The 18,479-nt window shown below is 39.8% G+C and overlaps 1 protein-coding gene across 16 annotated transcripts in view; it reads left to right on the forward strand.

Moving 5' to 3' along the window:
- PCDH15 (protocadherin related 15) overlaps positions 1 to 18,479 on the forward strand; it is a 1,828,063-nt gene that overhangs the window by 1,570,380 nt on the left and 239,204 nt on the right. The gene's annotated exons all lie outside the window — the stretch shown is intronic.

Here is an 18,479-nt window from a genome sequence, read left to right on the forward strand (position 1 = left end):
TTCAGCCATTCTTGGTCTTGAACATAGTAATTGGTCTAGAAGTCACAGAGAAGGAAAATTTTGAGGAAGATGTGCACGATTTGAAGCATCAACCTCAGATGAGGTGTTTATGTGGTCTCCAGGGAAGGAAAGAATCTTGCTTTAGTGAGGTGTGAGCCACCCAGATGTTCCAAACTCAGAGTTCAGGGTCCTACTCCTTCCCTGTGAAGTTTCTGCCTTTTCTACAGAAGGCTTGCTGGTGCTTTGAAGTGAGCCTTCTCTACTGTTCTACTATTCTTGTAACCAGGCACAAGGTCTGATTTTTAGTTTAATCTCCTTTAAACTGCAAAAGGAGAGGGTTGCTTTAAATGATGTTATAGAGATCTTGTGACATCACGTCCTGAGATTTTGACTGACCAGTGTAAACTTTTTTGAAAGTCATTTGTTTTTCCCCTTCAAATCACTGACAATACTTACAACTACCAACTCCACAGTCATTATCATTATCATTGTCACTATCTCAGTCAAATTCTGGAAATATTGCATAAGGCATACATAACCTTATATGTTTATGCCATCCCAATGCACATAGGGAATAATCTTGGTCATTGGGATGTTATAAAATGCCAACTGGTCTTGATGCCAACTGGCCAACAAGCGATTCAACTCCAGCATCCCATCTGAAGGCTCTGTTCCCACACCATAGTACCTCTGGTGTCCAATGTCTTACTGTGGATTCTCCAACAAAAAATCTGGACACAAAATATTCATGTACAAATATTTTTTGAGAAGTTCAGATAACAGTGATAAGGAAGTGAGAAAGTGAGGCAAAGAAGAGAAGGCAACCAGTAAAAAGTTTGCTATTAAACCAGCTATCACTAGGAGAACTGAAATTTCATTCCAAGGGCAAACTCTACAAAAAGATGCAAACTCATGCATCAGAGTTATCTCTCCTGATAATTGTAATTGTCCAGTTCCTGAGAAGTTATGGAACTAGAAAACATATACACTAAATCCTAAGAGTAGTTAGCTACAGTGTTGGGCAATGGGCTGCCAAGTTTTTGGATTTTCTTGCCTCCAGCAGAAGCAAGTAGTCAAATTCCCTTTGCAAAACCTGATAGAAGGGCATTGAGTCAGGCTGTAGATACTGATGGCAGCAGTGGCCCATCTGGAGCAGCCACTGGGAAGACACTAGCTACAGCAGAGGAGGTATGACCAGGGCTACATGCTCTAGGGAGCCGGTGGGAGCAAGGAACAGGCAGGAACCTAACCCCCTTCCAAGTTGGAAGGGTGGGAGCCCTGCCATCCTGGGCGTAGCTCCAGCTGCCCAGCTGTGGCTGCAGACCTAGGCATCTCTGTGCTCTCAGGGACCCAGGAAGCTCCCCTACCCCCACAGAGTCGGAAGTGCCTGTTCCCCCTGCCTGTTCTCTTCCAGCTCCTGGCAACCCTTCCAATTTTGAAGCAAAGTTGAGGCCGAGTCCACGTGCTGTCATAACCAGGCTGGGTGTGTGCAAGCTGGGGTTGGTGCTGACATGCCAGACCCCAGCCACCTCAGCCTCCTGTGGACTTTGGGCACCAACGAGCATGGAGGGGAGGCCAAGAGGGGACAGAGGGCTGCTCACTGTGGGCTTGCAGGCACTCCTCACAAACAGCCTGGGCACCATGAACAACATGATTGATGGCAGCAGGACACAGACAGGCTCCTGGGTGGAAAGCAGGGGGTCCCCGGTGAAGCCCCACCTTCAAGCCAGGGATGGCCTGAAGCCTGGGGACCAGGCTATTAGTTTCGGTGGAGTCCATGGCCTGGAGTGAAAACGTACGGTGCTTTTTCCGGGCCTGTCCATGGCCACCCGTAAACCAATCAGCATGTACTTCCTCCTTTCTGACCCCATAAAAACCCTGGAGCTATCCAGACACATAGACATCAAGACTATCGGCTGCAGAAGGGAGCTCCCCTCTTCGTGTCTCCTGGGACCACCTTCTGCAGAAAGGAACTACCCGTTCCAGGTCTTCTCTCTGCTGAGAGCTGGACACTCATGGGGACAACCTGCCTATGAATAGGAGCTACACACTTCGGTCTCCCGAGAGCCGTCTATCGTTCAGTAAAGCTCCTCTACACGTTGTTAGCTCTCCAGCTGTCTGCGTACCTCATTCTTCCTGGATGTGGGCCAAAAACTCCGGACCCACCAAATGGCAGGAATGAAAGAGCTGTAACACAAACAGGGCTGACACACGACAGCCACCCCCCTCACCATGTTGCGGGCAGCAAAAAGGAGAGAAGAGTGGAGGCTCTTCGGGGAGCCCCTCATCCATACGCGGGTGCTCACAGCAGAAGCCACTTGCCGTGTATCTGATTCAATCAAAGGCTTGCCCAGAGAGGGCGCCTGGAGCTACCAGTCCCGCCACAGCAGTCAACGTGCCTGGCTATGCACAGTGACAAGACCCAGCACTTGCTCACTCATGCACCCCTCGCTGCTCTGAGCCTGGCTTGCCCTGGGAAAGTGTGGGATTTAAGCCAGTAGCCTGAGCCAAGCACAGCCTACAAGGTCAAGTGGGTGATAAAAACACAGCTAGTCTGAGCAAAACTCGGGCAAAGGCGCCACCAGCCACAGAGGCTTCTGGCTGGAAAAGCAACACCCTTAGGATCCAGAGACAGTAACAGGAGATGGAAGTTGGTCAAAGCATACCAAATGCTCTGAGGGACATGCATAGGGCACTGACAATTTTTGCTACACCAAGAAAGCAAGGTAATAAAGTCTATAACAGCGGCATGTGCAAAAAATATCAACAAAGGAGAAATGCTGAAGTTGACTCATGAAGGAAGAATACAGGTAAGAGGGAAGTTGAGAGGAGTTGGAATCTGTTAGGGAAAGTTAGTTGTATAAGTGAAGGCAGAGAGAAATGAGAGTATGACATAGTATAGTTACAATAAATAAGACATACCATGTCATAAACACTTTTCTGTACCATGTTGTAGAAGGTGACGGGGGCACCACTAAAGGGTCTGAGGTATGGCAACATCAGATTTGTATTTTATAAAAATTACTCCTGATAGGCCAGGCACGATAGCTCACGCCTGTAATCCCAGCACTCTGGGAGGCCGAGGAGGGCAGATCATGAGGTCAGGAGATTGAGACCATCCTGGATAACACGGTGAAACCCCGTCTGTACTAAAAATACAAAAAAATTAGCCAGGCCTGGTGGTGGGCGCCTGTAGTCCCAGCTACTCGGGAGGCTGAGGCAGGAGAATGGCGTGAAGGCGGGAGGCGGAGCTTGCTGTGAGACAAGATGGCACCACTGCACTCCAGTCTGGGCGACAGAGCCAGACTCCGTCTAAAAATAAATAAATAAATAAATAAATAAATAAATAAATAAATAAATAAATAATAAAATAAATAAATATTACTCCTGATATATTGAAATGGGAGATTCTAAATCCAGAAGACAGAACTAGAAGGCAATTTTAATAACCCAGGCATAATGAGGCTTGAACTAATGTAATAGTCTTAATTAATGCTAATTATATGTTACAGTTGTCAGTTTAAAATGCCACATTGCTGAAAACTGAAAACCTTCGTTTAGCCATATATATATTAACTATTCGGTTAAAAACAAGTATTGAAATTATTTACAAAAATGATCTTTCCCATTTTCTTAATTTATTCAGCTTGGAGAGATAAAGCCCATATGGAATATATAAGTAAAAACTCACAAGTAGACATCAATGTGATGATTAACTTTTAGTTAAATTTCTTTTCCTTTCTTTCTTTCTTCTTTTTTTTTTTTTTTTGCACTTTTCCTAGTGATTCTTTGTTCTTGAAGGAATTATTGTGTTAAACTTTTTGTTGTCTCCTGATTCTTAAATTTGATAAGAAATGGCCTCTATAATTTATTTCAGTTTTTAAAATTGAAATATGGACCTTAGCCTGGTCTTTAGGCAATAACTTGTTTTCATAAAAACTAAAATGATACTGAAAGTAAAAAGGAAGAGGAAAACATCCAAGACAGGCTGCATCCAACTGATTCTGCACAGTGTAATGTTTATGGGATGGAATTTTGATGCTCATAATGGTCCTCTGTTGCTACCTAATGATAATTATATATTAATTTCACTAAATGACTCATGCTCTGCTTGTAAAATTTAATTTTAATTGTCATCAAAAACTATTAAGACTCACTTAAAATCAAGATACATATTGTTAATTACTATACTGAATTTGAGTTATCAAATTTGTGTTTATATTCTATTGATATTTTAATATGAATAATCCAACATTTGAATTAAAATGCTGAAGGGAGTTTTCATTTACTTTTTTTGTTTGTTTCTTGAGACAGAATCTCGCTCTTGTCACCCAGGCTGAAGTGCAGTGGAGTGACCTTGGTTCACTGCAACCTCTGCTGCCCAGGTTCAAAATTCTCCTGCCTCGGCCCCCAGAGTAGCTGGGATTACAGGCACCCTCCACCATGCCTAGCAAATTTGCGTACTTTTAGTAGAGATGGGGTTATGCCATGTTAGCCAGGCTGATCTTGAACTTCTGACCTCAGGTGATCTACCCACCTTGGCCTCCCAAAGTGCTGGGATTACAGATGTGAGCCACCACACCTGGCCTCATTTACTTTTTAAAGGTAGTGTTGTAGTAACAAATAATAACTAAGGAATACTTTTAAAGCAAATTTATGGATTACACATAGCAAAATGTTTTATCTAGTGTATTAAAAAATAACCTACCCATCAACAGTTTTTAATGTATATCTTTCTATTCACAAGGTATCATAATATACCTTGTGCATTTAGAATTGAAAACTGTAAAAATATGTATGAAAAGATGTACTCAAAATAAAACCTAGTAAATACAGTAAGTATGTACTCTATGTCAAGTGTCAAATGGGTGATATAAATTCTTTCCCGCAAGGAAAAAGAGACATTATAATAGACTGAGATGGCCAGGTCAGGGTTCATGAGAAAAGCAAATTATTCCTGGTTCTTTTCAACATATTATATAATTGTATATATAACGGACAACTGTAATATATAATTATCATTTAAAAAAGAAAATAAAAATATGAGCCAAAAAAATGTAATACAAAATATAATCCAGCTGAAGAAGCAATTTGAGGACTCTAAGTCAATATTCTGACAATAATGGAAGTGCTGTTTAAAGGAGTTCTGGAAAAATGGTTAAAAATATGTTGAGTTCAGATGGGGCCTAATGAAATAGTGAATGATATGAAGACTTAGTCAGTATATAATATTTTGTTTAGTATTCTCCAAAGTATTTCACAGGAGACAGAATCTAGAGGATCTGTATGCCTATCTTGACTGTGGACCACAAGCATGCAAATAATTGATCTTTAGAATGGATCTTAGATATGAGAGGCGTCTTACTAGAAGCCTCATACTCAACTGCAGAACTCTCAGATGATCCTAAGTCTTTGGGGGAGCAGATGCCAGTAGAAGTCCCAAAATGCAGTCACATTCTGATCAAATCTGCTGGCCTGGTCTTGGACTCCTCAAGTCTCAAAGGAACAGGCATTTTCCACTTGGGAATATACAACAGCAGAGCATGATATAACTTCTGTGAAGGTCCATTCAGACTTTAGATAGACTGACTCTAAGCCAGTCTCCTAAATCTGTGTCCAGCTTTCCAGTCACTTACCTTTAAAAGCCTGTTTTATACTGGAGCATGACTTCTAGACTCACCACACAGGGACCCCAGACTTCTCATCTTACCTAGCAACCCTCACCTCTTATGTTTCTTACATATTTTAATAAGAAGACAACTCCCAGGCCGGGCGCGGTGGCTCAAGCCTGTAATCCCAGCACTTTGGGAGGCCGAGACGGGCGGATCATGAGGTCAGGAGATCGAGACCAACCTGGCTAATACGGTGAAACCCCGTCTCTACTAAAAAATACAAAAAAAAAAAAAAAAAAAAAAAAACCTAGCCGGGCGAAGTGGCGGGTGCCTGTAGTCCCAGCTACTCGGGGGGCTGAGGCAGGAGAATGGCATGAACCCGAGAGGAGGAGCTTGCAGTGAGCTGAGATCCGGCCACTGCACTCCAGCCTGGGTGACAGAGCAAGACTCCGTCTCAAAAAAAAAAAAAAAAAAAAAAAAAAAGAAGACAACTCCCTGGTCACTTGGTTCATCCTGTCACTAGATCACATGACTCCATGAATCCAGACCCAGCATCCCAACAAGATAGAGAACTTAATGAAGAGCTTAAAATATAGACCACGGAATAAAACTACCTGAGTTCAAATTTGACTTGCCAAAATAACTAATGCAATCTTGGATAACTAATGTAGCTTTTCTAGGACTGGACTTCACTATCTGCAAAATGGAGATGATAATAGAATTCATCTCAAGTAGTGATTTGAAGGATTAATACATACATGTAATATATGTACAGGTTTAAAATAAGGAATGGAGCTAATATGCACTTCATTTGCATTATTATAATTATGTTAAATACTAAATAATGTGTAAAGTATGGCTAACTATGATATTATAGAAAGTAATATTTTTTACAATACTATGAACTAAATGCAGACAATTGTTTATGATTTTTCAAAATGCGGTAGTTGCACTCTTGCATTTTCCTAATATTACCATATATAGAGAACATTTTAATGGAAGTACTGTTCTGAAGAAAGTATAAAATCTTAAATTGATAAATGATTCTCTTCTACTGCATCACTACAAACAATCGTAGTCAGTCAGATCGTAAACAGCATTTATCCTTTTTAAGTGTATTAGCTGAAGCTTGATCTTTGATAATAACAAATGTACAAATCAACATTTAGTACATGAACATGTATATGTGTATAGTCACATTTGTAGGATGTTTTAGAAATTTAAAGTAAATGAAACATATTTGTTATTATCAAAATAGAGCTCATGGTTGCAATCCTGATTTATGTATCTTTCTTTATTCATCTTAAAATAAGTCCAGCTAGTGGGATATGTAGAGCTTACATTGAAAAAAGCATATTGGATAGACTGACAGCTATAATAAAAAATCAATAATAATGACTATCAATTTTTGAATTCTTACAATGTGTCATGAACTATTCTAAATGGTTTCCATTGTATATATTTGAATTACTTTCAAATGTTTGGTCTTAACCACTATACTATACAGGATTCTCCAATAACCATGCTTCCTGTGACTTGCCCATACATATGTGAACTGAAAAAGTACAAACATGCATTAGCTGGCTATCAAAGTGTTGTTCCTGGAAAAGCAGCATCAGCATCAGCATCATCACCAATGGGAACACCTTCAAAATGCCAGCTGCCATACTCTATACCACAGAGATTGAATCAGAAACGCTGGTGTTGGGGCCAGAAATCTGTGTTTTAACGAGCTCTGCCATTGATTCTGGTTTATACTAACCCGTGGCATGCACAAACGCATGTGTATATTTAAAAAAGAGAGAAAAAGGAAAAGGGAGATAAAGAAATATTATATGTTAGAGGAAAAATATAAAATTCTTGTATGTATTGTGTATTTACTTATTGTTATATAAGATAAATAGGGTAAAGCTGGGTCTGTTGTTGGGATTATGCATAATTATTATTGTTATTGTTATTGTGCATACTCCCAACAATAGACCCAATTTAGCCTAAACTCGTTACTTTACATAACAATAATAAATAAGTCAATTTCTTGTCAAATGTTCATGTTTAAAAGTGGTATAATGAAAATCATTTTCATTTGTAGCAAAATGAATGGAAATGGAGGTTATTATGTTAAGTAAAATAAGTCATGAATAGAAAGACAAATATCACGTCCTCATTTATAAGCTGGAGCTGAAAAAGGTGTTCTCATGGAAATAGAGAGTAGACTGATAGACACCAGGAGCTGAGAAAAGTGGTGGTGGTGGAGGATCGGGCTGATGAAGAAAGTTGTTACAAACATACTGTTAGAAGAAATAAGTTCTGGCCAGGTGCGGTGGCTCATGCCTGTGATCCCAGCATTTTGGGAGGCCGAGGCGGGTGGATCATCTGAGATCGGGAATTCGAGACCAGCCTGACCAACATGGAGAAATCCCGTCTCTACCAAAAATGTAAAATTAGCCAGGCGTGGTGGCACATCCTTGTAATCCCAGCTACCCAGGAAGACTGAGGCAGGAGAATTGCTTGAACCCAGGAGGTGGAGGTTGCGGTGAGTCAAGATTGCACCACTGCACTCCAGCCTGGGCAACAAGAGCAAAACTTGGTCTAAAAAATAAATAAATAAATATGTTCTAATGTTTGATAGCAGAGTAGGATGACTGATATGGTTTGGTTGTATCCCCACCCAAATCTCAAACTGTAGCTCCCATAATTCCCATATGTCGTTGAAAGGACCGGGTGGGAGGTGATTGAATCATCAGGGCAGGTCTTTCCCATGATGTTCTTGTGATAGTGAGTAAGTCTCACAAGATACGATGGTTTTATAAATGGAAGTTCCCCTGCACACGCTGTCTTGACTACCACCATGTAAGCCAAGACTTTGCTCCTCATTTGCCTTCTGCCATGAAAGCAGGCCTCCTGGGGAATGTGAAACTGTGAGTTTTTTAAACCTCTTTCCTTGATAAACTACCCAGTCTCGGGTATGTGTTTATTACCAGCATGAAAACAGTCTAATACAGTGAATTGGTACCAGTAGAGTGTGGTGCTGCTGGAAAGAGACCCAAAAATCTGGAAGCAACTTTGGAACTGGGTAACAGGCTGGGGTTGGAACAGTTTGGAGGACTCAGAAGAAAATAGAAAAATGTGGGAACGTTTGGTACTTCCTAAAGACTTAGAGGGCTCAGAAGACAGGAAGATGAGGGAATATTTGGAACTTCACAGAAAATTATTAAATGGCTTTGACCAAAATGCTGATGGTGATATGGACAATAAAGTCTAGGCTGAGGTGGTCTTAGATGGAGATGAGAAACTTGTTGGGAACTGGAGTTAAGGTCACTCTTGCTATGCAAAGAGACTGGTGGCATTTTGCCCCTGCCCTGGAAATCTGTGTAACTTTGAACTTGAAAGAGATGATTCAGGATGTCTAGCAGAAGAAACTTCTAAGTGGCAAAGTGTTCAAGAGAAAGCAGAACATAAAAGTTTGACAAATTTGTAGCCTGATGATGCAGTAGTAAAGAAAAACTCATTTTCTGAGGAGAAATTCAAACTAGCCATGGAAATTTGCATAAGTAATGAGGAGCCAAATGCTAATCACCAAGACAATGGGGAAAATGTCTCCAGAGCATCTCAGAGACATCCATGGCAGCCCCTCCAATCACAGGCCCAGAGGCCAAGGAGGAAAAAAATGGCTTCCTGGGCTGGGTCCAGGCCCCCTCTGCTGTGTGTATCCTCAGGACTTAGTGCTCCGTATCCCAGCCACTCTAGCCACGGCTAAAAGGGGCCAAAGTATAGCTCAGGCCATGGCTTCAGAGGTTACAAGCCCCAAGTCTTGGCAGCTTCCACGTGGTGTTGATCCTGTGGGTGCAGAGAAGTCAATAACTGAGGTTTGGGAACCTCTGCCTAGATTTCAGAGGATGTATGGAAATGCCTGGATGTCCAGGCAGAGTTATGCTGCAGGGGCAGAGCCCTCATGGAGAACCTCTGCCAGGGTAGTTCAGAAAGGAAATGTAGGATGGGAGCCCCCACACAGAGTCCACACTGGGGCACTGCCTAGTGGAGCTCTGAGAGGGATCACTGTCCTCCAGCCCCCAGAATAGTAATCCACTGACAGCTTGCACTTTGGGCCTGGAAAGTCGCATATACTGAACACCAGTCCATGAGCCTGTGAAAACAACCAGGAGTGGTAGCTTTACCCTGCAGAGCCATAGGGATGGAGCTGCTCAAGGCTGTGGAAGTCCATCTCTAGCATCAGCATGACCCGGATGTGACACATGGAGTCAAAGGAGATCATTTTAGAGCTTCGTGATTTGACTTCCCCATTGGATTTTGGACTTGCCTGGGGCCTGGAGCCCTTTGGTTTTGGCCAATTTCTCCCATTTGGAATGGGTATATTTACCCAATGCCTGTATCCCCATTGTATCTATGAAGTAACTAACTCGCTTTTGATTTTGCAGACTCATAGGCAGAAGGAACTAGCTGTGTCTGAGATAAGACTTTGGACTTGGACTGTTGAGTTAATGCTGAAATGAATTAAGATTTTGGGGACTTTCAGAGAGCATGATTGGTTTTGAAATGTGAAGACATGGGATTTGGGAGGGGCTGGGGATGGGATGATATGGTTTGGCTGTGCCCTCATGGAAAATTTCACTTGAATTATAATTCCCATGTGTCAAAGGATGGGCCAGGTGAAGATAATTGAATCATGGGGGCAGTTTTCCCCACACTGTTCTCATGGTAGTGAATAAGTCTCTTAAGATCTGATGGCTTTAAAAATGGGAGTTCCCCTGCACAAGCTCTCTCCTGCTGGCCATCATGTAAGGTGTGACTTTGCTCCTCATTCACATTCTGCCATGATTGTGAGGCCTCCCCAGCCATGTGGAACTGTGAGTCAATTAAACCTCTTTCTTTCCAGTCTCAGGTATGCCTTTTTTAGCAACATTAGAACAGACTGATACAGTGACTGTAGTTAGCAGCAATGTATTGTATATTTTCAAGTGGCTTGAAGAGAGAACTTGGAATGTCCTTACACAGAAATGGTAAATATGCTAAGTGATGGACTCCCCAAATTCCCTGATTTAATTTTTACACATTCCAGCAAAATATCCCATGTACCCCATAAATATGTACATATATTATATATCAGTTAAAAATGGCATAATCTCAACAATAGACTTGGATATGCCTCTCAGAATTGTATTTATTCCTGAAAGCAAATTGAAGGATTTCCTGGGAATAATTTATGCTAATGTGTAACAGCCAGACAGATTAATCTGGTCTCATTGTAAACCTGATGTCATCAGAAGTAGGAGATCATGATGCATAGTTCAGTGTGGTTTCTGTCATTTTCATTTGTTTTCTCAACTAATATTTTGTGAAATTCAATCATCAGTCTGGGTTAGAAATCGAGAAGATAAAGATCTATTTCAGTAAATTCTGTCTAAGATACATGATCATGAGGAAAACTTCTTTGTACTTATTTAACATAATTCAGCATGAGAGAAAAAGAGGTGGTCTTTTACTTAAGCACACTTGTCACACTATATGCTTTAGTGCATTTCTGTATGTGAGACATGGGTGGATGGAGGTTGAGGGGAGGAAAGTGGAGGTAGGAAGGCTTTAGGTAGGAAGGCTTTCAGCTAATATCAGAGGTGTCTAGCCTTCGTGGGAGTATCCCATTGAGGAGTTTGCTAAGGCTAGAATTCTCAAGTTTAAGGTCTAAATTATTTATCTCCGTTTTTCGTAACAACCCTGGGCATAAATGCTTGCACAAATCCATTACAGAAGGCACACTTGACAACTCTACTGCCTGTTAAGATTAAACAATGTTCTCAGCATTGTATAATATAGAGTAAGCTGATTCCCAGTAAACTTCCATGTAATACCTTGTAGAAATTTTTCTACTGAACTGACTTCTTTGAGGTCTAGGTAACAAAAATAAAACCATAAGTCTACAACCTGTTTTTCCAGTTCTAAATAAGAGGCTGAATTTATTTAACCTAAAACACAAAGGTATTCCCAATATGAGACCTGCATGCTAAATCTTAGCTAACATATTGTAGAAATGTTTCTGTCTTAAGCACTTAAAGAAGTTTTAAAATCATTAGTAAACTACAATGTTTAGAAGGGTAGTGATACACTATTTTAAAAAATGATGTTTTCTTCAACTATACAATTTAATATTAAACAAAATAAATCTGAACTTCAGTGGCCTGACTCTGATTACTATAGTTGTTGTCTCCCTGTGTGGGGTTCTAAACATAAAATGAAGGTGGAGAGCATTATGATGATTTCTTACTTTTTGTAGCTCAGTATGACACTCAACAGTGCCTGAAACTGTCATACTTCTTTTTTAAGTGAGCTGCAAGTGGGAAATTTTATGGGTTCTCTTTTTAAGCCAAACTATATAATGCAAACCCTGTAACTCATTCTGATAGAGAAAAAAAGCCTGCACAATTTGAAAAATTGGTTATGTTGATGTTAACATGCTACATAATAATATTTACAATAGAAATCTACCTAATTTCTATGACTATTTTTGAAATGTGGTCATGTTTCAGATATTCAGTTAGCAGCTCATAAATAGATTAGAAAATTTTATGAATATATTTTTACAATATTTGTTTAGGCCTACCCCTTTAGCAATGTTTAATCTTAATGTCAGCTATTAGAAAAATACATATTTTTTTTTTGTGTGTGTGTGTGTGTGTAAATATTTATAGTTGTGAAATCCCAGCTATACAATGAGTGATATCTGTGTCCACTTTATGGTCACAAATGACCACTGTACTGTTAAATGTTATCTTTATCTGAGTCACTTTACTTCTCTATTGGTATTGGATCTCTCTGTGTCTCTCTTTTTTCCTGAGATTCTACTACCAGCTTGCTGCTACTTTTCATGGTTAAGCACATCTAATTCTGTCTTCCCCTTATCTGTTTGCTCCTTAAACTTTGGATTTTGAAAGTATCATCTAAGTTGCCCTTTGACTCTATGCATTTCTTTTGAGCAATTGCAATTACATTAAAGCTGACAGCTTTACTTACATTGAGATGCTCATTTTCCTTCTACACCTTTAAGCTACAACCTCAAGTAGACATATATCTGTAAAATACCAACTTGAATTTCCTGAAAGCATCTAAATTTCAAAATTTTTAAGATTGAAGGCTTATTTTCATCTTCCCCAGAAAGGGCTCCTTCTGAATTCTGCAAGTCCAAAATCCAAGAGGACAGTCATTAAACCTTAAAGTTTCAAAATGACTTCCTTTGATTCCATGTCTCACATTCAAGTCATGATGTTGCAAGAGTTACACTCCTATAGCCGTGGGAAGCTTTGACCCTGTAACTTTGGAGGGTACAGCCCCCCTCCTAACTGCTTTCATGGGCTGCCATTGAGTGCCTGTGGCTTTTCTAGGCACATGGTGCAAGTTATAAGTGGATCTACCATTCTGATTTCTGGAGGATGGTGGCCCTCTTCTCATAGCTTCACTAGGCAGTGCCCCAGTGGGGACTCTGTATGGGGGCTCTGACCATATGTTTCCTTTCTGCACTACCATAGCAGAGGCTCTCCATGAGGGCACCACTCCTATAGCAAACTCCTGCCTGCACATCCAGGCATTTCCATATTTCCTCCGAAATCTAGGTGGAGGGTTCCAAACCTCAATTCTTGATTTCTGTGCACCCACAGGACCAACACCACATGTAAGCGGCCAAAGCGTAGGGCTTGCACCCTCTGAAGCAACACCTGGAGCTATACATTGGCCCATTTTAGCCACGGCTGGAGCTGAAGCAGGCAGGACATGGGGAACTATGTCCTGAGGCTGCATAGAGCAGGTGGGCCCTGGACCCGACCCATAAAACCATTTCTCTCCTAGGCCTCTGGGCCTGTGATGGAAGGGATGCTGTGAAGGTCTCTGATATGCCCTGGAGACATTTTCCCCAATGTCTTGGTGATTAGCATTTGGTTCCTTGTTATCTATGCAAATTTCTGCAGCAAGCATGAATTTCTCCCCAGAAAATGAGGCTTTATTTTCTATCACATCATCAGGCTGCAAATTTTCCAGACTTTAATGCTCTGTTTTCTCTTGAACCCTTTGGCACTTAGAAATTTCCACAGGATACCTTAAGTCATCTCTTCCAAGTTTAAAGTTCCACGGGCATCTGGGGTAGGGGCAAAATGCGGCCAGTCTCCTTGCATAGCAAGAGCGACATTTACTCTATTTCCCAACAAGTTCCCCATCTTCATCTGAGACCACATCAGCTGGACTTCATTGTACGTATCACTACCAGCATTTTGATCAAAGCCATTCAACAAGTTTCTAGGGAGTTCCAAACTTTCCCACTTTTTTCTGTCTTCCTAGCCCTCCAAGAGTTTAGGAAGTTCCAAACTTTCCCACATTTTTCTGTCTTCTGAGCCCCCCAAACTGTTCCAATCTTTGCCTGTTACCCAGTTCCAAATTTGCCTACACATTTTCAGGCATCTTTACAGCAACGCTACTTTCTGTGGTACCAATGTACTAGTCTGTTCTCACATTGCTAATAAAGACATACTGGAGACTGGGAAATTTACAAAGGAAAGAGATGTAATTGACTCACAGTTCAACATGTCTGGGGAAGCCTCAGGAAACTTATAATCATGGTGGAAGGGGAAGCACATACATCCTTCTTTACATTATGGCAGGAGAAGAGAAATGCAGAGTGAAGGGAGAGACAAGATGCTTACAAAACATTAAATCTTGTGAAAACTCAATCACTATTACGAGAACAGCATAGAGGTAACTGCTCCCATGATTCATCCCTTCCATGACATGTAGGGATTATGGGAACTACAATCAAGATGAGATTTGGGTGGGGACACAGCCAAACCATATCAATACAGTTGATTTAAAAAGCAGTGTTACAACACCAGAATCTCAGCGATGCAGCAAAAGTAGCATTAAGAGGAAAGTCTATAGTGCTAAATACATATATCAGAAAGATAGAAATAACTCAAATTAACACTCTACCATCATGCCTGGAAGATCTAGGGAAAAACAAACAAACAAAACCCTTTTATCTAGCAAAAGATATCAAATAACTAGCATCAGAAAGAACTGAATTAAATTGAGGCCCCAAAATCTATATAAAGGATCAATGAACAAAAAGTTGGTTCTTCAAAAAGATGAACAAGAGTTACAGACCTATAGCTAGATTAACAAATAAAAAGAGAGAAAATCCAATTAAGAACAAGCAGAAATGACAAAGATGGCATTACAATTAACCTCACAGAAATACAAAAGATCCTCAGATGTTATTATGAGCACAGCTATGCACACAAACTAGAAAATGTAGATGAAATGGATAAATTCCTGGAAACACACAAGCTCCCATGATTGAATCAAGAAGAAATCAAAAGCCTGAACAGAAAAATAATGAGTTCTGAAATTAAATTAGTAATGAAAAATCTACCGAACAAAAAATGCCCTTGAAAGGATGGACTCACAGCCAAATTCTACCAGATATACAGAGATGGCACCAATCCTACTGAAAGTATTCCAAAACTTCAAGGAGGAGGGACTCCACCCTAACTTGCTCTGTGAGCCCAGCTTTATTCTGATACTAAAATCTGGCAAATGCACAGTTAAAATGGAAAACTACAGGCCAATACCACTGATGAACAGAGACATAAAAATCTTCGACAAAATAGTACCTAACTGAATCTTGCAGCACACTAAAAAGTTATCTCAAAATGACAAAGCTGGGCACGGTGGCTCACACCTATAATCCCAGCACTTTGGGAGGCCGAGGAGGGTGGATCACAAGGACAGGAGTTTGAGACCAACCTGGTCAATATGATGAAACTCCATCTCTACTAAAAATACAAAAATTAGCTGGGCGTGGTGGCGGGCACCTGTAGTGCCAGCTACTTGGGAGGCTGAGGCCGGAGAATCGCTTGAACCCAGGAGGTGGAGCTTGCAGTTTGCCGAGGCTGTGCCACTGCACTCCAGTCTGGATGACAGAGTGAGACTGTGTCTAAAAAAAAAAAAAAAAATCATCACAATAGATTCAGAAAAAGCTTTTGTTAAAATCCAGCATTCCCTCATGATAAAAAAAAAAAAAAAAAAAAAAACCCACAAGAAACTGGGCATTGAAAGAACATACCTCAAAATAATCAGATCCATCTATGGCAGATCCACAGCCAACATCATACTGAACATGAAAATGCTGAAAGCATTCACCTTGAGAACTAGAACAAGAGAAGGATGCCTACTCTAACCTCTCCTATCTAATATACTACTAGAAATCCTAGTTAGAGAAATCAGGCAAAGAAAGAAATAGAAGACATCCAAGTAGGAACAGAAGAAATCAAAATATCTCTCCTCACTGCAATTATTATTCTATACCTAGAAAACTAAAGACTCCACCAAAAGGCTACTGAAACTGATAACCTCAGTAAAGTTTTAGGATACAAAAATCAAGGTAAAAAAAAAAAAATCAGTGGCATTTCTATGCACAAATAACAGTCAAGCTGAGAGCTGAATCAAGTATGCAATTACATTTACAATAGTCACAAATGAAAATAAAATACCTAGGAATGCATCTAAATTTGGAAGTGGAAGATCTCTACAAGGAGACCTACAAAACACTGCTGAAAGAAATCACAGATGACACAAACAAATGGAAAAGCATTCCACGCTCATGGATTGGATACTGCCCACAGAAATCTATAGATTCAATGCTACTCCTATCAGACTATCAGTACCATTTAACTGAATTAGAAAAAAAAAAAAAACTATCCTGAAATTTATATGGAAACAAAAAAGAACCTGAATAGCCAAAGCAATCTTAAGCAAAAAGAACAAAGCCAAAGGCATCACATTATCCTACTTGAAACTATACTACAAGCCTACAGTAGTATAGGCTACACATAGACAGACACATAGGTTAATGGAACAGAATGGAGACCCCAGAATTAAACCATTTGATTATCTATAAAGTCAACAAAAATGAGCAATCAGAAAAGGACTTCCTATTCAATAAATGTTGGGGTAACTGGCTATCCATATGCAAAAGAATAAAACTGCACTCCTATCTTTCAATGTATATAAAAAGTATCTCAAGATGCACTAATCACTTATGTAAGATGCAAAACTATAAAAATCCTGGAAGAAAACCTAGGAAATATCATTCTGGACATCAGCCTTGGCAAAGAAGTTATGACTAAGTCTTGGAAACAATTGCCACAGAAACAAAAATTGATAAGTGGGACGTAATTAAACTAAGGAGCTTCTGCAAAGCAAAATAAACTATCAACAGAGTAAACAGACAACCTACAGAATGGGAGAAAATATTTGCTACCTATGCAGCTTTTAAGTGTCTAATATCCTGATTCTATAAAGCACTTAAAATAATTCAACACACAAAAAAGAAATAAGCCCATTAAAAATTTGGCCAAAGATATGAACAGACACTTCTCAAAAGAAGACATACAAGCAGCCAACAAACAAATGAAAAAATGATCCACATCATAAATCATCAAGAAATGCATATCAAAACCAGAATGAGATACCATCTCACACCAATCAAAATGACTATTATTAAAAAGTCAAAAGATAACAGATGTTTGCAAAGGTGTGGAAAAAAGGGAATGCATATACACTGCTGGTGGAAATGTGAATGTGGAAATCTCCAAACTGCTTTCTGCAGTGCCTGAACTAAAAACAGAACTATCACTTGAACCAGCATTCTTATAGCTGGATATATACCCAAAGGAAAATACATCATTCTACCAAAAAGACACATGTACTTGTATTTTCATGACAGCAGTATTCACAATAGCAAATCTATGGAATGAACCTAGATGCCCAACAATGGTGGATTTGATAAAGAAAATATGGTACATATACAGCATGGAGTACTACACAGTCATAAAAAATGAAATAATGTCATTTGCAGCAACCTGAATACAGCTGGAGACCATTATTTTAAGTACATTAATACAGGGACAGAAAACTGAATACCACATATTCTCAGATGTAAGTGGGACTGAAACATTGGGTACACATAGACATAAAGCTGGGAACAATAAACACTAGGGACTACTGGAGAAGGGACTAGGGGAGGGGCACAAGCGTTGAAAACTGAAAAAAACTACCTATTGGGAACTATACTCACTACATGGGCGATAGAATTATTAGTATCCCAGATGTCAGCATCACATGATATGCCTTTCTATGAAACCTACACATGTACCATCCATGCATGAATCTAAATTAAAGTTGAAATAAAAAAAGAACAAAATTATTATCACCACCCCCCCCCCAACACACACACAGCAGTGTGAATGCAAAGAACAATTGAAATTTATAGTTGGTACTGGAAAAAATACAGCATCTCTTTACCCACTCATGGACAGGTAAATATAAAGAAGGCGTTTCCCAGGTGTAAAAACTACATCGAAGAAAAGTATAACAGACATGCTACTAGCCTGTTTGGTCATGTATTTGAAATTGTGTTTTCCATTTCCCCATTTAAATTATATACTCCATTTAAATTATTTAATATATATCCAAGAAGAAATACCAAGTAATTTTGCCTCACAAACCGCTGCTACATCTATCTAGCTGTATATTTTAATGCTACATTACTTATTTATGAGATCCTACTTTATACAAATTGCACTTCTGTTTTATATACTGATGAAAATTCATGACCTATTCACTTTAGTTCAGTTCAGTTTTCCTTCTCTACAAATATTATAACTCACTACAATTACTTACATGGACTTTACTGCCTACCTGAGGAATAAACTTGGCAACCAACTTGGTTTTACAGAAAGAAGTCCACCTATAACCAGAGATTTTTATTAAGACCAACTCTTGTCCTTTAAACTTTAAGAAAAAAAAAAAGTA

The sequence above is a fragment of the Theropithecus gelada genome, chromosome 9 (assembly GCF_003255815.1).
Source record: "Theropithecus gelada isolate Dixy chromosome 9, Tgel_1.0, whole genome shotgun sequence".
NCBI lineage: Eukaryota > Metazoa > Chordata > Mammalia > Primates > Cercopithecidae > Theropithecus > Theropithecus gelada.